This window comes from Diabrotica virgifera, chromosome 7 (genome assembly GCF_917563875.1).
Source record: "Diabrotica virgifera virgifera chromosome 7, PGI_DIABVI_V3a".
Classification (NCBI taxonomy): domain Eukaryota; kingdom Metazoa; phylum Arthropoda; class Insecta; order Coleoptera; family Chrysomelidae; genus Diabrotica; species Diabrotica virgifera.
Genome location: NC_065449.1, coordinates 46971871 through 46994022, shown reverse-complemented (window position 1 = coordinate 46994022; position 22152 = coordinate 46971871). Strand labels below are relative to the sequence as shown.

Below are 22152 nucleotides of genomic sequence, written 5' to 3'. Positions count from 1 at the left end.
TCATAGGAGATTCTGACCAATAGAAAGCTACAGAAATCTGAATTAAATCGATAATTTTTGATAATCTCCCGTCGTTAAGTATATTTCGTCAGATGCCCTTCGTTGCTACGAAAAAATACATTCAGTGACATTAATGACAATTAATGTTTTAAAAATTATAAAAGTGATGACTTTCAATCGTCAAATATTTATAAAAGTGTGTGTTTAATGGTACTTACATAAATAAATTACAATAAAATTTTGGTTTTGAACAGTTTTATTCATGAAATAATCGCAACAAATTGCACCCGACGTCTGAAATTAATATAGAATTTTTGCTCTCGTGACACTTTGACATAATTTCACTCGCCTTCGGCTCGTGAAATTAAAACTGTCTAAGTGTCACTCGGGAAAAATTCAATAATTTCAGAGCTCTTGTGCAATTACTACTGATTATTTCATTCATAGGAGATTCTGACCAATAGAAAGCTACAGAAATCTGAATTAAATCGATAATTTTTGATAATCTCCCGTCGTTAAGTATATTACGTCAGATGCCCTTCGTTGCTACGAAAAAATACATTCAGTGACATTAATGACAATTAATGTTTTAAAAATTATAAAAGTGATGAATTTCAAGCGTCAAAGATTTATAGAAACTTTGTGTTTAATGGTACTTACATAAATAAATTACAATAAAATTTTGGTTTTGAACAGTTTTATTCATGAAATAATCGCAACAAATTGCACTCGACCTCTGAAATTAATATAGAATTTCAGAGCTCTTGTGCAATTACTACTGATAATTCGATGAAATAAAATTATTTTGACATAATATTTAAAAGTTAGATCAGTAGACAATTACAATGGTTTTGAATCGTCGTCATGGAAACCAATATCGTCGTCGTGGTAACCCATTTTATTGAAAGTTTGGTTTTGACAACATTGTCAAAGAATTAATTTGTGTATTTTCACTTCTAAATAAACATTGATATAATTTTTTACAATCTATTTTTTGTGGCTTTTTTCCAAACGTACGTTCCTAGAAAAAATATTGTTCCTAACTCATGCGAAAAGTGTCTTCCCCGCACTCAACTGCTTGCCCGAACTCCGCTATCGCGTCGTTCGAGTCAACGGCAGTCTCGTGCGTGAAAGTATCACTTTCCGCAGTAGTTAGGAAAATAACTATTCCACCTACCTCTACCGAAAATATACTTTTCCGGACCTGATTGTAGGGAGCAAAGTTGTACTTTTCCTCACTAAGGAGGAAAAGTATAAGTGACGTCATGGTATTTCATTCATGAAATATAACTTATTGACGCCCTGTACAATATCTATTTTCTATTACGTAAGTATCTATACAGTTTAACGTTTATTTATAAAACACCCTGTATTTTGCAGAATGGTAACAAACAGTAAATTGTTATTTTGATTTAACAATGATACATTAATAATTTGACTTATATTTGACAGTTGACATTTATATGGTACCTACTTGTTAGTTTTAGTTTTAATAAATTTTGTTGGTTGGTTACATAAATAAATTAAGTAAAAATGAAAAAATGACTTGTTATTTGAAAAAGGTGGAAAATCCATATGTATAACATGGGAGTAAAGTGCCTTTTCCTCCCTTGAACGATTACTGCCCTTCGCTACGCGTCGGGCAGTAAACTTCATTATCGGGAGGAAAAGTAGCACTTTCCTCCCATGTTATACAAATAGCTATTTCATATTTAGCAAGACTGAATTTTTATATACATTTAGAAAGAAAAACAATTGTCCTAGAACAATTAGGGACGAAGTTAGCCCCCCCTTTTTTTAATTCAGATGTTCTTACAAAATAATTTTGCAATATGTAGAATTATTTTTTGTCACTTTTTTTTTTAATTAAATTAACAGTGTAAATCTTCTTCTTGCATAAACTATTCACAGTATTACTGTAACTTCATCATTTTCTGACTTCTAGTGTTGCAAAAAATATTAATTTGGGAAAAACAAATTAAATAACTTTTAAACTATTTGACCAATTATGTACTTTGAAATTTAGGGTATAATATAAACACCAGAGGTCTCAGCATTCCGTGTGATAGGAAGGTTCTAAGTTAATTTTTACGTAAGTTATGAATATTAGGGTGGAGCGAAGTTGACCGATATTTTTCATTTTCCTTTTTTTGAAATGGGCTAGTACCCAAAAGTTGTCTATTAGGTAGTATATTATAGGAAAAAAAAATCAACCCCCTGTGTTGTAATTTGGAGGTTCCCCCCGGGACTTGAAATTTGCCTATAACGTTGTATACATTAATAGCAGCTCTTCATTTGTATTTTATATTTTAGCATTAAAATGCAACCCAGAACTCACCACGAGGAGGTGGCTGCTAAACGAGTTCAACCACCACCCCCCTCTGCCACCGCCCTCCACCCCCAAAAATTCTTTTCACCCCCTAACTCATAATGTAAATATGGTATTATGTAGTGTATAGTGAGTACACAATGTTTTGTATTAAAATGCGGCATCTGTTGTCGTGAGTCTAATCTTGATTTGATAAATCCATCCCTGTTGTCCTCCCCACTGACCGCCATAGAAGCTTCGGTAACCAGTCTGACACATCGTTCAACTGCTTGAGTATTACATGGATATTTAACAATTTCCATTTGATCTGGCACTTCTATCATAGCTAAAATGTCTTTGTTAGAAATATTAGCTAGTAATGGAGGTTCCGTCAGCCTGCAAGACTGCCAATTGATGAGTTCCACAAAGTCTGTGGCATTAAAATTAATTTTTGGAATAGTAAAAAATCTTATATAATGATTATTCTGATTTTGCTGACGAATTTTCAAGAGACGACGATAACCTAGCTCCCTTATGGACTTGGTTTCATCTGTTACCATCGCAAGTAACAGATTTTCTGGATGAGCATAGAAACTATTTCTCTGAATGACGGGATCAATAATTTCCAAAAGTTTCTTGTCAAAATTTCTGGACCATCTAATCATATTCAACAGATGACGAGGACCGTCCTTACATAACGGCTTCAGGTTAATATGGAACCATAAAGGTGCGTACACCTTTAGTACGTATTCGCTTAGAATTTGAAGATTACTTGAGACTTCATTTGTGGATATATAAAGTCTAAGTATCCTATTTGCAGCTGTTAGCCAACGGGAATGGGATAATTTGCCAGGGTTTCGATTGGCTAGGCTCTCCGTGCAAATGCCAGAAGTAACAGTTTGACATATATCCCACAAATATTTTTGATCGGTACTTAAAACATCAGGAACAAGCACTGGAAAGTTTCCACTCTGTATTGGATTAAATGACACAACTGGCAAATTTTAACAGCTTTCTAAAGCTTTTCCAATGGTACCAGAATATCCGCTAGGTCCTGTTGAAGGTCCATCTAACTTTTGAAGTAAGTGCCTTAGGGGTAATTCATTTGCGTGAAAAAGGCAGATCAACCACTGCACGGGGCGTTTAAGACATAGTTCCATCATTCTTATGGCACCATTTTTATTTCCAGTATTCACAACTGTTCCGTCACATCCGATAGCATTTAAATGGGAAAAGTCCACCTTTGTCTCTAAGAACTTTACGATTGCTTGTTTAATATGAGATGCAGTTCCAGACTGCGGCGTCACATGTCCTATATACTTGACGGGGGAGAATCAAATTGATGTTGTAAACCATAAAAATACCGTGTATGTAATATATCTTATTATTGTAAAATTCGAAGCGTTCGGGGAACCTCGGAAATATTTTTAATTTATTTGTGCTTTTAACACGTTATTTTGTATACCGATAGACAACTTTTGCACACTACCCCACTTCAAATTTCGAAAATTGAATTTTTCGCTCCACCCTAATGAATATTTATAAAATTTACTCAAAATTTATTATTTATTTTGCAATTTTCTAAGCAACCAATAAGGATAGACAAATTCAGCGAAAGCCATATTGAAGTTTTTTATATGATTTATCTGTTTCTTACTTTCAAACTTGTTTAAAATTCTTACCTTTTTGGTAATAGACGAAAAAAGCGAAAATTTACCGTTTCTTGTTCTTATACTACTCAAAAAATTTGGTTTCGGTCTGGAGGGGGATGCGTCACCAACAGGATATTTTTTTTCCTTATTTCTCTGAACTAAAGGGTTAGGCATGCTCAAACAAGAAACAACCGTTAGGTATCGCCAATGAGGCATATTTACACTTCACAAAATTTTATAATATTTATCGAAAAACGAATGTCTTTATCGAATTGTCTGGTTAATTTTGCTTCAGCTACAAAAATGTCCATACTGTTTTTGTTATTGAGCATTTTCATTATTTTATTTCCGACGGCAGAAACTAATATCTATATCAACGAAATAAAAAATATAGGTAACCTTGCGTAATATATCAAAGGCAATAAATACAGCAAATAAGCCATTCCCAGCCAAGAAATACCAAGAGTATCACGAAAATCCAGCCTATACGCCTTCTAATATCCAACCACTTTTTTGCCCATATACAATAAAAGTTTAACGTTTTTACTCGTTTATTTTTCGGGAATATATTTCGTATCCCATATGTTATTCATGCACCGAAAACCACCCTAAAAGGGGAAAATGAGAAATATGGATATACATAAATCAGAAAATTTCTTTGCTGAGACAATACAATCCATTTTTCGCAATATGTACCTAAAAATATTCGGAAATTTAAGGAGGATACAAAATCGATAGTAATAAAATAAATTTGTGAAATATTAGAGAGATATATGATATTTTTTGCAGAGATGGCTTTAAAGATCTAAATGAAGATAACGGAACAATTCGTAAAAAAATGGCAAAATAATTTGTAAATGCCAAAGAAATATAAATATGAGGGCTTTAAATGTATCTTATTATGAAGTATTATTATTTACTATTTATACTACTATTAAGAGTTTTATTAATTTACATAATTATTAATTAATTTATAATTATACACTCCAAAAAAATATACTCACGGACAAAAATATTGGATATGCATGTGGAATGAAATTTTTTTTTGCGGCTATCCTTATATTAGCCCCTCTGTATCATATGAATAGTATTTCTTAAATTGAATCTCATTGAGATAATGGTAGGGGAGCCCAAGCGGGGATTTTTGCAGTTACTCAAGCGCGTCAGATTATCATATGGGGAGAAACGTGGTACCCTGCAAATGTACTTCTACCATATATTGACTCTTAACACAGGGACGTTCGTTCAGGGGGGCCCGAAAAAAAAATTATCCTTAACAATACTCGAAATTGTCAGATTAATATAAGGCAAGTTAAGTACATGCAAAAGAGTGTATATTTCAAAAATCTGACGATTTTAGCGGGGCGTACGGAAATGGGTGAGTCAAAAATTTTCACAGAAAAAAAGCGAATATTTCGTGATATGAACGTCAGATCGAAAAACTAAAAAATACGTACTCAATATTTTTCAAAAGTCTATCGAATGATACCAAACACGACTTTTCACGGAGAGGGGTAAGGGGTAAATTTAAAATTTTAAATACAAATTCCGCGATATTTCGCAAAATAAACATCAAACCGAAAAACTGCAAAATACACTTATTCAATATTTTTGAAAAATCTATCGAATGGTACCAAACACGAACCCCCACGGAAGTGGGGTGGGGGGTTACTTTAAAATCTTAAAGGGGAACCCCATTTTTTATTGCAGATTTGGATTATTTGCATAAAAATAAGTTTATTTTATTTGAAACATTTTTTCGAGTTATAAATAGATGGCGGTATAATCCGAAAAAACGATTGTTTTAAATGGAAAATTAAATTAAAAAATGGAAAACGCCCACTAAAATGGAAAATTCTATTTAACTTTTTTTGGTTTTAGGACCTAATAATCACAACCAAGTAGGTCACTAAAACGCTCGAGTGACTGCATATTTAGCATACTTTTCTCCCCTACCATAATTATGCACTATGCTAACGGCATCAAGACGTGCATTAGCACCAATATGTCATATCCAATATGGCTTCTAAATAGTAAGCCATGGTCTTCTAAAATGTTTTCAATGTACATATCAGTTGAGGTTCGCTTAACCGTTAACTACACGCGCTGGCGTATTTTGTACGCCAGATATACAAATTCTACTGCAAATATATTTAAAAATTTAATTTTTACCTTGTTTATCTCTCTAACCTATCACTGGAATGTGCTTTACAATTTGGTTTTAGTTTCGTTATAATCGGCGTTCTAGGAAGATCGTAATTTACAGTTTATTATTTGTTGTTTTCGGTGGTGGACAATATACTCCACGATTATATTAATAAAAGTAGTAATATAAGTTCATATTTCAATTGTTTTTTAGTCATTATGTCACAAAATATATTTTTCTTTATAAACAATACTTTTTCTCCTGTAAAAAATCACATTTCAAAAACTTTTTTATTAGTAATTTTATTTATCATGTAATCCAGTATTCCATGATTTCAGTTATAAATCCCAATCGGCTTACTGAGAAGGAGCTCCAAGTATTCACTGATGCCGAATAACGTTTATAACAAACAACTAAGTGTATTTTTTCAAAAAAAAATAAATAAACAAACCCGCTGTTTTTAAGTGTATTTTCTTGTGGCCAACGCCCATAAAGTACGCCACGCGTGTAGTTATGTTATAACTTGATGCGCGGGTAGTTAAAAGTTAATCACCTTCACGTGTTCGGTACGTGCTTTCAAAGCAATACCTCTTTGTAGCACTATGCCGCCGCCACCAAAACTAACGCTCTGTATGAGGTTACAACTGACCAGGGCCGTGCCGTGCTATGATGCGGCGAGGTAGTCGCATCAGGCGGCATCACAAGTGGGGCGGCATAATCAGTAAAATAAAAAAAATTGTCAGATTTTGTAAAGATGTAGTCAGAAACTATAGAAAAAATGAAAAGTTACAGACAATGAGCAAAATTAAACTTTAATGAAATTACAGAAAATTTTGATATAAGTTCCGAATTTACAGCTGAAAATAAAATTCAGCCAGGAGAAGAAAGCTTTTATTTGACTAGGAAAAATCTGTGGATGAACTCTTAACAGATGAAGCTAAAAAAATTAATTTGTTCATCTATATTTTAGACATTGCCGTTAATTCTTTGATTGATCGATTTTGACTTCTAGAAATTCATAAAAATTTTAAATTTTTATATATTTTTAAATTAAGGGAAATATATGATGAAACACTAGAAAAATATTGTATGAACCTTCATTCAATACTTTCAATAGAAAAAGAAAAAAAATCTGATGATATAATGATCTTCTAATAGAAGAATTGAGTGATCTATTTCAACTGATACCATACTCCATGAAACCTTTAGAGGTTTTGAACTATTTGCACCAAAATGACCTAATTTCTTTATACCCAAATGTAGTTGTAAACTATGAATTTTATTAACATTCCCTGTCTCGGTAGCTAGTGGGGAAAGAAGTTTTTCAAAATTAAAAACTCTTAACGAAGCTCCATAAGACAAACAAAAATAAAAAAATTAGCACTTATTTCAATAGAGTTCTCACTAATCCCCACTAGACTACAACCATTCTGATTGACGAGTTTGCCAAAATTAAAGTAAGAAGGGTAAAATTATAATTTTTGTAAATGTTACTTGAGAGCATAGGCGCAAAATTTGCGTGCATTGCTTTTTAAATACTTTCACTTTTTTCGAATCCTGAAAAAACGAATAAATATTTTTTAAAAATTTAAACGCATATTGAAAGATAACATTATTACCGAGAGCCGAAAGTCCCTTAGGATAAATAAAAGGTTTCTTTTGAATAAGATATGTGAAATTAAAAATTACACTCAATTTTCTCTTTTTTTTTTCACCCTTTAACTTATTCAAATAAACATTAAAGAGATTTGCAGGGACTTTCGGCCCTGAGTAAAAATGTAATCTTTTATTCTGCATTTAAATTTTTCGAAAATAATAATTAGTTTTCTCAGGATTCGAAAAAGAAATTAATGTATTTAAAACGCATTGCAAGCAAATTTTGCGCCTACCCACTCTTAATGTAGTGTTAATACATAGGTATGTATTTCATAATGTAAAGTATGTTTTGTTTTTAAAATAAAATGGGCCTGGATTAATAGCAAGCTGAAAATTTGTTAATAGCTTAATGGTGTCAAGGCGGAAAAAACTTTTATGTTTGGGAACATTGGAATAGGGGAAGTTTTAATTGTGGAACAGGTTAAAGATTTGGAACGTCAGACTACGAAAACGTTACCCTTGTATTAAACTCTCATGCAAAAATCAGACTGGTATTTATCACCAACTAATAAGTCCGACACGTAAAACATTTCAAATGACAGGTGATAAATAGCAGTCTTATTTTTTCGTGAGAGTTTAATGAAGGGTAACAAATCAATTGGAAGTTCTGTCCGACAAAATACATGGGACGTTTTCGTAGTCTGACGTTACAAATTTTTAATCTGTTCCACAATTAAAACTTCCCCTGTTCCAGTGTTCCCGTACATCAAAGTTTGTCCTACTGGACACCTTTAAGCTATTAACAAATTTTCAGCTTGCTATTAATCAACTTTTTTTAGTACGCGGGATCCAGGCCTAAAAGTTTTCGTTCATTTTGTGTAGTTTCTTTTAATAAAGATAAAAATTAAGTTTCACTCATATTTAAGGGGCGGCATTTCGAAGACTTGCATCATATTGAAAAAATGTACCGCACGGCTCTGCAACTGACATACTTTTCGCCAACACTTCTGTAGACGAAGTTTTGTAAATCTTACTTTCATATGGTGAACGGTATTCCAGATGTAACCTCATACAGAGTGCTAATTTTCGTGGTGGCGGCATAGAGCTATGGAGCGGTATTTCTTGGAAAGGAGAGACCAAACTTGTGGAGGTAATTGCGTGAATGACAGCTGATATGTACATTAAAAAGATTTTATAAGATCATGTTTTGCCATTTGCCAGCCATATTTGATAACAGATTCGTGTTAATGCACCATAACGCAGGTCTTCATGTCGGTAGAATAGTGAATACTTACATTGATGAGATTCAATTTAAAAATTATATTGGCCATCATATAGCCCATCTTAAATTTAAATCCGATTATACCATTTATACGACACACTAAAACATCGCATTCGGAAATGAAATCCTATTTCTATGACAGCGGGGGCAGCACAAAAAATTTTATTTAACACGTTAATCTCCAAATATGCAATATTTTTGTCCGTGAGTGTATAAACCATGACAAAGATTTTTCATTTTTTGCGAGATTTAAAACTTATATCTTGTTTATTATAATAATTATGATATAATATAAATTTGGAGAGACACTCCTATAAGCACAGTAATTAATAATTTTTGGTACACTGACCGGCACGAAAAACGGGCACGCCACAAAATGGCTCATTTTTGATTTCTCAAATTTCCTATACCTGTTGTCCGATTTAAGTGATTTTTTTAATATTTTATAGCCTTATTCTTTAGCAATACCGCGGTAGTAATATTGTTGCTAGACAGATAAATTGTCATTGTATACCGGGTGTACCAATCAAACTGTGTTTTTAGTCAAAGTATACCACACCCTGTGGAGTATTCTAGCATTTAAAAAATACTGAAATTAAAACCCATGTATAGCCTTAGGTTTTCTTAATATTCTGTTTTTTGGTTCATTCGCTTATGTTGAATAATAAAAATGTTAGGTACTTTAACAACTGGCCATGTTCTTCATCAATACAGGGTGTTTTTAAATAAGTGCGGCAAACTATAAGGGGTAATTCTGCATGAAAAAATAATGACCGTTTGCTTTATAAACATAAGTCTGCAATTAATGCTTTGTTTCCGAGATACGAGGTGTTGAATTTTTTCTTACAAACTGACGATTTATTGCGGATGACAAACGGGGGTAAAAAATGACCCCAGTCAAAAATGACAATTGACAAAAAAAGTAAGTTGTTTTAAGAAATATAATAATGTATTCGTAATTTTAATGTTAGTATTGTATCAATAAATGATAAATAAACATTAGAAAAACATATTTTGAGTACAACTGCACAAAAATAGGAATCATCATTCTGAACATAGAACTAAAAAAAAATTAAAATATACAATAATTTACATCACCACAGGCTTAACAAACAATTTTTTTCAAGATTGGAATGTTTCTTACAAAAAATTCCACGTAATAGACGGTATTTACTTAATATAAAATTGAAACATGGAAGGCCAAGGGAGTTCGTCTTTGACCCCAAATTCAGAAAATATTATTATTTTTTTTTGTAGAATATAGGGAATTTTTTTATTACAAAATATGAGGGTATCTAGAATGATATTAAAGTCAAATAAAAAAATAATGAGTTTAAAATTGAAAATATTTCGGAATTTATTAAATAAAAATATACATTGGGGTCAAAATTTAACCCCCTTGGTCATCCGAAGGTTAAGAGATAGTTATTGCGCATTTTTGGACATTCAGTTAAGAATTTTATGTTCACCATTGGCGTGCATACGCGTAATATGACCCGTATACTCGACAATGTAGAATATAAAATTCTTAATTGCATGTCAAAAAGTGCGCAATAACTATCTCTTAAAACCTACCAAATTTCATTTGCATATATTAAAAAATTTAACAATCCGTATCTCGAAAACGAAGCATTTGCGGACATAATATGTTTATAAAGCAAACGCTCATTATTTCTTCATGTAGAATTGCCCGTTTAAGTTTGTCGCACTTATTTAGAAAGAACCCGTATTATTGCAGAACATGGTTAATTGTTAAACTACCTAACTTTTTTATTATCCAACATAAGTGAATGAATAAAAAAACAAAATGTTAAGAAAACGTGCGGCTATAGGTGGGTTTTAATTTCAGTATTTTATAAATGCTAGAATATTCCACAGGGTGTGGTGAACTTCGAGAAAGAAATACAGCTTGGTTGGTACATTCGGAATATAATGACAATTTACCTGTCTATCAACACTACTAGTACAGTGATATTGTTAAAAATAAGGCTATAACATGTTAAAAAAAATCACTTAAATCGGACAAGAGGTGTAGGAAATTCGAGACAGCAATGACCCATTATCTGGGTGGCCCGTTTTCTCTGACGCGCAGTGTATATTCACGATGTAAATTATTTAAAAGGACCTAATTATAGTTTTCAAAATATTACTGAACCGAAGCAATTTATAAAAAAATTTAAACGATTTCTCTTGTTTTTCTTGCCAAAACGGATACGATTTAAGATGCCGGATCTGGCTGATTTCCATAAGATTCTATATTGAACAAAAGAAAAGACTTACTGTTATTTTGTTTTCCCTTTCAAAATAAAGTTTCTATTTTGTCATGCATCTACGGAAAAACAACGCTGGCTTATATTTGGTTTATGTCACAACTTTTTAGGTTTATATATACGATGTAGTATATTGACTTGCTGTGTTATACAAACAGTGGATATTGGGGAAAAGCGTGGATATCGTTCAAGAAAACTAGGCTAGTTTCAAATTGGTAAAGAAATGGGGATTTAAGGGGTTCTTGAGGTTCTAAATGTTTATAAGTCAAGTTTTACACAACGAAGAATATTATGAAATATAAGTTAATTCATATTATGAAATATAAGTTAAGTCAAAAATTAATATAAAATCAAGTAAAAGAAGCCAACGAGAATAAATTGTAATAATTCAATTTAAAGAAAAAATAATATTTTGTTTTCAAATTTAATATATTTTCTTCTTTAGCCTAAACTAACGTGCATAGAAATCGGCCCACTTAAAAATTTGGTCATTTCTAGGACTCGTATTTCCTAAACATGTTGGCCGATTTAAGTGATTTCTTGAACATCTTATAGCCTGATTCTTTATCAATACCACTGTAATAATATTGTTGCTAAACAGGTAAATTTTCATTGTTTACCGGGTGTACTAATCAAACTGTGTTTTTTTCTCAAAGTTTGCATCACCATGTGAAATATTCTAGCATATATAAAATACTGAAATTAAAACCCAACTATAGCCTCAGGTTTTCTTAACATTTTGTTTTTAATTCATTCGTTTATGTTGGATAATAAAAAAGTTAGGTAATTTAACAACTAGACATGTTCTTCATCAATACACGGTGTTTCTATATAAGTGCGACAAACTTTAAGGGGCAATTCTGCATGAAACAATAATGACAGTTGGCTTGATAGACGTTTGTCCACAAATGTTTCGTTTCCGAGATACAGGATGTTGAGTTTTTTCTTACAAACTGACGGTTTATTTATTGCTTTAAAACCAGTTGAGATATGCAAATGAAATGGTTGGTTGGTTTTAAGAGATAGTTATTGCGAATTTTTTGGCATAAAATTAAGAATGTAATATTCACCATTGGCGCGCATACGGGTAATATTACCGATCATATTACCCGTATGTACGCCAATTGTGAATATTAAATTCTTAATTTTATGTCAAAAATTAGCAATAACTATCTCTTAAAACCTACCAAATTTCATTTGAATATCTCAACTAGTTTTAAAAGCAGTAAATAAATCGTCATTTTGTAAGAAAAAATTCAACATCCCGTATCTCGGAAACGAATCATTTGCGGACATACATCATTTATAAAGCCAACTGTCATTATTTTTTCATACAGAATTACCCCTTAAAGTTTGTCGCATTTTTTTAGAAACACCGTGTATTGATGAAGAACATGTCTAGTTGTTAAATAACCTAACTTTTTTTTATTATTCAACATAAACGAATGAATCAAAGAACATAATGTTAAGAAAACCTGAGGCTATAGTTGGGTTTTAATTTCAGTATTTTATAAATGGTAGAATATTCCACAGGGTGATGCGAACTTTGAGAAAAAAAAACACAGTTTGATTGGTACACCCGGTATACAATGAAAATTTACCTGTTTAGCAACAATATTATTACTGCGGTATTGTTAAAGAATCAGGCTATAACATGTTCAGAAAGTCACTTAAATCGGCCAATAGGTTTAGAAAATATGAGACATCAAAAATGACCAAATTTTTAAGTGGGCCGATTTCTATGCATGTAAGTTTATTTCTATACAACTTTGGATACAGGCCTTCCCCAAATATTTCCGTGGAAAAAATTTAAGATATTTAGGCTTTTTATATTCATTTTTAGTCCATCATATTTTTCACAGAAACTGCTTGTCTTGTTTAATAGTAGGTGGAGTTGTTCAGCAGAGCTTGTCATAATCACGGTATCAGTTGCATATCTTATGTTGTTAATTATAAAGATTGAAATGGTTTTGTACGCACTTATGACTACTGAATGACAGGGAGAGAAGATTACGTTTGAAGTGTGTAAAAAATTACTAGCTGAGCGCTTTCGGCTTAGAAAGACATCTTCAGAGTTATGCTGCAATAAAAGATCTCTAATATATTTGATATTAAAATTCAAAAGTTCCACTTACGTCAATAATCCCAAAATACGACTATAAAGATATATGGATATTATGTAAGATTAAAAAAACTTTAACTTATGCAGTTTTTTATTAATTGAAAATACCTTGTTCGAAGTTTCGAAAAAAAATTGTCGGTTGTGAAATTTTGGTTTGTTACATTGAAAACACATCGAATACAGGCACAAAGGACTGTCACAAAAAACACTAATTTTTGATCATGGTAAGGTTACAAACCTTACCATCTGAAGCGCACGTTGTCAGCATGCAGAATGGAGGCATGAGTGCATGAGGCATTTACTGACAGCGGACAAAGACAGGATGTGCTCTGTTATAGTTTCTTTTTAAAGCAGGAGCAGTGATTAAAATTAATTGTAATGCTTCTTTGTAATTGGTCCAACCGCAGGCAAGTTTAATCCACTTCTATGAAATTTTGACGCTAATGACATTTATGAAATTTTAACACTTTGGCATTTCATAGCTTAATTGAGTTATATCAGCGATTTTTGTGTTTTCTGCATTATTCCTTTAATTTTTAGATTTTTAGTCTCCTTTTATACAGTATGTCCCTGTAAGTTGTATCCATATAGAAAACTTTTTTATTATTAATTTTACGAAAAAAAGTTATTCTTTATAAATAGTTCTGCATGGTCCAAAACCCATGATTCAACCATCAGATATAAAATTTTATGAATGTTATACGAGGTATGTCAAAAAGTTTGAATTTCACTCCAGAGTAAAGTAGCTTTATTTTTCACAATATTGAAAATTGCTATTATGAAAAGTTGTTTGCAATTAAAAACTATATTCTAATACGCAATTACATCCTTCTAATTAAAAAAAAATGAAAAATTATGGATAACTAACATTATTTTCAGTTACATATTTCAATTCTGGTAACTCTTTTATTATTAATTTTACGAAAAAACGTGATTCTTGATAAAAAGTTCTGGATGATCTAAAACCTAAAATACAACCATATTATATCAAATTTTATCAATTTTTTACGAGGTATGTCAAAAAAGGTAAATTTAGATCAAAAGTAAAGTACCTTTATAGCTCAGAATATTTAAATTAAAAGGATGTAATTACATACCGAAACATAGTTTTTAATTCTAAATAACTTTCCATAATAACAATTTTCGATATTGTGAAAAATAAACCTATTTTACTCTTGATCGAAATTCAAATTTTTTTACATACCTCGTATACAATTGATAAAAATTGACATAAAATTTTTGTATTTTAGGTTTCAGACCATTCAGAACTTTTTATTAAGTATCACTTTTTTCGTAAAATTAATAATAAAAGAGTTATCTGAATTGAAATAACTGAAAATAATGTTAGTTATCCATAATTAAAAAAAAATTCAATTAGAAGGATGTAATTGCCTACTAAAATATACTTTTTAATTCCAAATAACTTTTCGTAAAAGCAATTTTCAATATTGTGAAAAATAAAGCTACTTTAATCTTAAGTGAAATTCAAACTTTTTGACATATCTCCTATAATATTCAAAAAATTTGATATTTGATGGTTAAATAGTAGGTTCTGGACCATGCAGAGCTTTTTATGAAGAATAACTTTTTTTCGTAAAATTAATAATAAAAAAGTTTTCCATATGGATACAACTTACAGGCACATACTGTATAAAAAAACAGTTGTTTTAAAACTCTTTAGCAAAGTTTTAGTATAATAAAATATTTATGGATTACCGTCGAAAGCCGATATGATCAACCAAAAAAGAAGATGTATTTGGTAACTTTTCTAGTAACTTTCTTGGGTGTGAATCTGTCTTTTTAGTTTACTCCTCTTGGTTTAAAAATATACCATAGATACTTTTCTTTTTCTTCACAACAAGTGACAGTTGACATGACTTTTTAGGAAATTATAATATTTAATTATTGAAAATTTTTGACACAAATGTATAATCAAATTGATAAATTTTACAAAGTCTGTAGTTGCTTAGATCTGGTTTTAAAAATGAAATCATCATCATCAGTAGCTCGACAACCCTTTTTGGGTCCTGGCTTGTTCTAGGATTTTCCGCCATTCTGTTCTGTTCCTTGTTTTGTTCTTCCAGTGGGTAATCTCAAGTGTTTTCAGATCTTGTTCCACTTGTTCCATGTATCTAAGTTTGGGTCTTCCCTTTGACCTTCTCTCTACTGGTGCTTGCCTCATTATATGTTTTGGTGTTTCGGTCTCCAACATTCATTCAACATGGCCCATCCAGCGCAGACGTCCGAATTTTATGGATGTTATGACGTCGGGTTCATTGTATGCTGCATATAGTTCAAAATTATATCTTCTGCGCCATACAGCATTTTCTTTCACAGCCTTATATAATATGTTTTTGAGGATTTTTCGTTCAAACGTACCTAATAAGTTCTCATCGCTTTTCGACAGTGTCCATTGTCCATGTCTCTTATCAATATTTATATTGACCGGTTTTATCAGGGTTTTGTACATTTTGCATTTGGTTTTTCTCGTGATGTTGTTAGATCTTAGATGTTTAATTAGTCCATTATATGTTTTATTAGCAATAGGTATTCTTCTCTTAACTTCTTTACTGACATTTTTATCTGCGGTAACTAGTGAACCTAGATATGTAAAAATTTTCACGCTTTCGATGTTATAGTCTCCTATTGTCAGATTATTAGGCTATTGATTATGTACTATAGAAAGGAACTACAACGTTAACGGGGTTTTATTATTTCATATGGTCAATGAATCTCTATATATGAAAAAACCGCGGAGTGCTACCATTTAAAGGGGTGCGTTTTTGAGAAATGGGTGAATTAGTCCCTGGGCACAGGTTACATTAAGGTGAGTTCTATGCACTTTTGGTACAAACACGTCTACATAAAAATTTTTCCTGGTTAAATTTCCTATTTAAATATAACTTTTCAAAGTCCAAGATACTTTTTTTTTACAAAAATATATTCAAAAGAAAAAGCACAAAGAAACCCGAAAGAAAGGAATTTTGTTTTTTGTATCATAACTTTTGTCCACGGGGATATAGGTATAGACATTGCTTCACATAAAAAAAACCTACATATTTTCTCTTTAAAATGATGTTTGGTAGAGGTCATTAGGATTTACAGTTTTCGAAATATGATGTTTCAAAGTTCACCACTCAGAGCAATTTTGGGCAATTTTCCTTGTTATTTCGCAAATATTGTTCTGTAACTTTTTTCCACGTAACTTTAGGCATATGCAATGGTACATGTAAGAGGAATAGAAATCAATTACCTTTAAAATGTTCTACTGTGTAATGTTGTGCGACTTCTTTTAAAGAGGTTATCTTTTTCAAGATTTTTTACTTTTAATGAGTTTTTATATTTTTTACGATTATTTTTTAAATTACCCATTATAACTTTTATTGTTCTACATTTAGGTATATGTTATAATAATAAAAAAGAAAGCTTATTCTGTTTACTTTAAAATGGTGTATTACAAAAAATTCTAGGATTATTTTTGAGTAAGATATGCTTTTTCAAAATGTAATAAGTACTCGCAACGATTTTTGATTTTAGGATTATTTTTTAAATTTCTCAATATGTATAACTTTTTTATGTGATTGTGTGTTATGTAATCTTATTTTTTTATAGATAATATTTTGATTCCACTTGACTCGGCCGGGAAAACTTCAAAATGTGTATTAATTCCAATATTTATTGTCAAAGCTCCTGCACCACAAGCTTTGCTTGAAAAAATAGTATGTAAATGTACCAAAAGATGTAAAAAAAAACTGCGGTTGTAGGAAGATAGGAATTAGTTGTTCAATATTCTGCAAAAGGTGCATGTGCATGGGCATGGGTATTAATTGTGGGAACTCTAAGATAACTGAGGTGCCAGGAAGATATTGGAGCTAATAAATGCTAACGAAGAAATGGACTTTGATTTTGAAAATTTTGTAAATGTCAACGTTTAAATAATTTTAACTAAAGTGATGTTTTCTAAGACTAATGTTTATGTAATTTTTGTAAAAAAAATAATTTTAAATAATACAGGTGAAAACATATCAAATAATCACTCGGTTTCCATTATTTAAATATAGGTGATACACCATTTTAAAGAACAGAAAGTAAGCCCTCTTTATTGAGCAATATAGGTATAGTATATTCATGTACAAGAAAAAAAAGTTATAATGAGAAATTTAAAAAATATTCGTAAAAAATGTAAAAAATAATATTTTTTTATATTAGGTATTAGTATATATTAAGGTATCTCTTAGGCATATAGTATATATAATATAATATTATATTATGTATTATATAATAATATTATTTTATTTTTATATTATATTATAAAAAATCGTTAAAAGTATAAAGCCTTGAAAAACCATAATCTCTTTAAAAAAATCGTACAACGTTATATAGTAGACCATTTTAAAGGTAATTGATTTCTATTCCTATTACGTGTACCATTGCATATACCTAAAGTTACGTAGAAAAAAGTTACAGAACAATATTTGCGAAGTAACAAGGAAAATTGCCCAAAATTGCTGTCAGTGGAGAACTTTGAAAAATCATATTTCGAAAACTATAAATCATAATTACCTTTACTAAACAATATTTTAAAGAAGAAATATGTAGGTTTTTTTTTCTGTAAAGCAATGTCTATACCTATATCCTCGTGGACAAAAGTTATGGGAACAAAAACAAAATTTCTTTCTTTTGGGTTTCTTTGTGCTTTTTCTTTTGAATATATTTTTGTAAAAAAAAGTAACATTGACTTTAAAAAGTGATATTTAGATAGGAAATTTACCAGGCAACAATTTTTATGTAGATATGTTTGTACCAAAAGTGCATAGAATTCACCCCAATGTAACCTGTGCCCCGGGACTAATTCACCCATTTCTCAAAAACGCACCCCTTTAAATGGTAGCACTCCGCGGTTTTTTCATATATAGATATCCATTGACCATATGAAATAATAAAACCCCGTTAACGTTGTAGTTCCTTTTAGCTATCTTATTTTGAATATAATCAATAGCCTATATGTAGTTTTCTTTGGCCTGTCGATTGGCTGGCCTTTATGTATTTGGTTTTTATTTCATTAATATTTAGGCCACTGTTTTGTGCCGCTCTTTCTATCGCATTAAATGCTTCTATCATTTCTCTTTTGCTTCTAGCTATGATACCAACATCATCTACAAATGCCAATATTTGTACACTTTTTGTTATTATTGTTCCTCTGGTGTTGACTTTTGACTCCCTAATTATTTTCTCTAATGTAATGTTAAATAGAATACAGGATAGGGCATCTCCCTCTCGTAGGCCTGTTCTAACATGGATTGTATCTGTTAGTGCGTTTGAATTCGAATTTGGCTCTGTACTTTGTGTTTCTTTTACTATATCATTGAGTTGAGTTGGAATATTAAACTCTTTCAGGGCGTGGATCAGAAATTCTCGATGGATACTATCATAAGCACTCTCAAAATCAATGAAGAGATGATGTGTGTCTATATTAAATTCACTAGTCTTTTCCAAGATTTGTCTCAAAACGAAGATCTGATCTATTGTGAACTTCTGCCTGCAGAAACCACATTGATATCCCCCAACTATTTGTTCCGCATATGGTCTCAATCGCTCAGACACAATATTTGACAGTATTTTATATGCCACAGTCAGAAGCGTTATTGCCCGGTAGTTGTTACATTGAAGCTGATCTCCTTTTTTATGTAGTGGAATGATTACTCCTGTATTCCAGTCTTGTGGCAGTTGTTTATTATTCCATATGTTCACTATAAGTTCGTGTATCGCATTCAATAGGGAGTCTCCGCCTTCTTTTATTAATTCTGCGCTAATGTTGTCCAATCCAGGTGACTTGTTTTTTTTTCAGTCTGGTAACTGCTTCTTGCATTTCAGCTACTGAAGGGGGTTTGTTTCTCTGGTATCCGTTTGATCCAGTATAATTTCATCGTATAGTGGATCTCCATTTTGTTTAAACTTCTCTTTGAAGAATTCAGTCCATCTTTGCAGTATTTCACTCTGTTGAGTTACTATATCTCCTTCTTTGTCTCTGCACATCGTTGTTCTTGGTTTAAATTCTTTTCTGCTTTTGTTAGGTTTTAGTAGAATTTTCTGGTTTCTGTTGGTTTATTTAATTCTTCAATTTCTTGAAGTTCTTTTTCTTTATGTTCTCTTTTCTTTCTGCGGTGTATTTTCTTCTCTTCCCTCCTTAGTATTCTATATTCCTCCTCTGCCTGTCTTGTTCTATGTCGTTGTTGTAGTCGTTGATATGAATTATTTTTTCTCTCTGTTATGTTACGACACTCTTCATCGAACCACTTCCCTTCAGTTGGTTTGACCTTTTTTTGTAGACCCAAGGTCTCTTTGGCAGCGTCTTGTATGATGTTTTTATATGCTTCCCATTCTCTGTTTATATATTCGTGCTTTTGTCTGTTTTCTATCCTTCCGTTTATATATTCTTTGTATTTGGCCCTTTTGCTGTTGTCTGCTAAGTTTTTTATTTCATATTTTTCAATTTTGGATCCCTTTTCTTTTTTTATGTTTGAGATTCTGGCTCTTATTCTACTTTCCACTAAATAGTTAACTGAGTCGGCATTTGCCACTCGTCTGTTGCATACCTTTATTACGATATTACAAATGAAATACATTGTTGAAAAAAGACTGAAGGTCCAAGATAAATAAATAAATCGACATTTGTCAATTTATTGGTAAAAGCGCAAAAAAGAATAACGCAGTAGGTAAAATACCACAGGGTAGATCACCAAAACGATGGCGAGAATGCTGGAACTCATCGTCTGGGGAAGACTTGATGGCAATGAACAGGCAGTAGCCTGTTCATCGATCATGCTAGAAAGAGGAGAAGAAGAAACAATTGTATATAACTCAAAAACAATTAACTTTAGAGAGAAATTACGAAAGACCTTTTTGTTTCCAATGATCCAAAGAATCTAAAATAATGCCTACCCGGGCCGAAAAAATTGATTTTTATAATTTGTTTATGTTTCTTAAATAAAATTTAAATAAATGTAATAATAACTCCGAAATTATAGCATTTTGGTATAGGTAATAATACATGAGAAATAATCAGTGTTTCTTAAGGACTGTAAAACGCAAAAAAATATAAAGGGTGTTCCATTTGAAATAAAAAAGTGCATTAGATTTCCAGAAAAACGAAAGATCTGACAACAATGTAAATACCACTATAATATTAGAAGACCCTTACCCACCAAATTCTATAAAAACCGTTCTAGAGGTTTCAGAGATAATTCAGGCTTTTCATACATAAAAACTCACTCTGTATTTTTATATACCTAACAGCCCGATCAAAGAACAATCTGACCCCAAAAAAAATAAAGGAAGGATGAAAATTTGGGAATAAATAGTTGAAATTGTCTATTATTATATAAGAAAAAGTTTACAATTCTACATCCCCTCCATTTAAAAAAAATTGAGGGGAATACCCCCCTCTCGAAGATGAAAAAAACATGCAAAATAAGACCGGAATTGGATAAAATGACTAATTCTAAACAACTTTTCTTCTATAGAGTTTTTTCACTAAGTCAATACTTTTCGAGTTATTTGCGAGTGAATATGTTCATGATTAACAAAATAGAACATGTTTTTGGACAGTTTTTCGGAGATAACTTAAAAAGTAAGTATTTTAGCGAAAAAATATTCTTAGCAAAAATATAGCCCATAAAAAATTGAAAAAAATTGTGTATACATAAGGTCTTTGGACCCAGTAGAAGCAGAGTTGCAGCTAATGAAAAGTAGGTTCTTCGTCAAACTCCAAATCGAATATTTCAATGTGAAATAACCCAAAAACAGAGCACTTTTAGGGGAAAATTTATTTTAACTTTTTTAAAGTGTTTAAAAAATGGTTTACTTTTGTTTTTTTTTTAACTTGTAATATTAAAAGTAAGTGCATTACGCTCAAAATATTATTGGTCTCTTTTATTTTTTATTAAAAAAATTGCGAAAATTACCCCCTAATTAGCATCACATATAAATTTTAACATTACCACTTCACAAGGTACTTTGTCTATGTATTATTTATATTAGTCCTGTCGCCAGGGGGGTACAACGCCCTCCTTAATTCAGATGGACTTACTTAAGTTTTTTATGTATTTTGACACGTAGAACACGAATTTTTTGGGTAATAGTTGACCCGGATGTCGATAAGATTGTTATAAACGAAGAACTTGAGGAATTACATAACAGCGATTCTTCGCAAAACAAAACATTTTTTTGTATTTTTTGGGTGATTCCCAGCAAAAAACGATCTCACAAGTTTTTTCGTAGGATGCATAGTTTTCGAGATAAACGCGGAAAATCAAAAAAGTGCAATTTTTTAACCCGAATAACTTTTGATTAAAAAATAAAATAGCAATTATACTTACTGCATTTGAAAGTTCAAGTCAAATTCTATCGGTATTGATTATTTGCATTGCTAAAAATTAAGTTTTTGTTTGTTAAACTAAGACATAAACACATAGTGTTTCCCGTGCCCAATGCATGCGTTTTAATGTACGTAATCTACGTAGAAATAGTCTGTATGCGCGCCTACTCGTTGGATTTCAAATGAGAAATGCATTGAAAACATCATTCAATCACTATGTGTTTATAGCTTTGTTTAACAATAAAAAATTAATTTTTAGCAATAAAAGTAATCAAAATCGATATAATTTGACTTGAACTTTCAAATGCGGTAAGCAGAATTGCTATTTTATTTTTCAATCGAAAAATATTCGTGTTCAAAAATTGTAATTTTTCGATTTCTTGAAAGTTTTACCGCGTT

General features: G+C 31.2%; 1 protein-coding gene and 1 long non-coding RNA gene across 3 annotated transcripts in view; both read left to right on the top strand.

Annotated features, from left to right (window-relative positions):
* LOC114330917 (calsenilin-like) overlaps positions 1-22152 on the top strand; it is a 454604-nt gene that overhangs the window by 351847 nt on the left and 80605 nt on the right. The gene's annotated exons all lie outside the window — the stretch shown is intronic.
* Positions 3212-3866, top strand: LOC114330918 (uncharacterized). The gene is made up of 2 exons (XR_003652560.2): positions 3212-3389; positions 3498-3866. It is a non-coding gene; the product is annotated as an uncharacterized LOC114330918 (long non-coding RNA).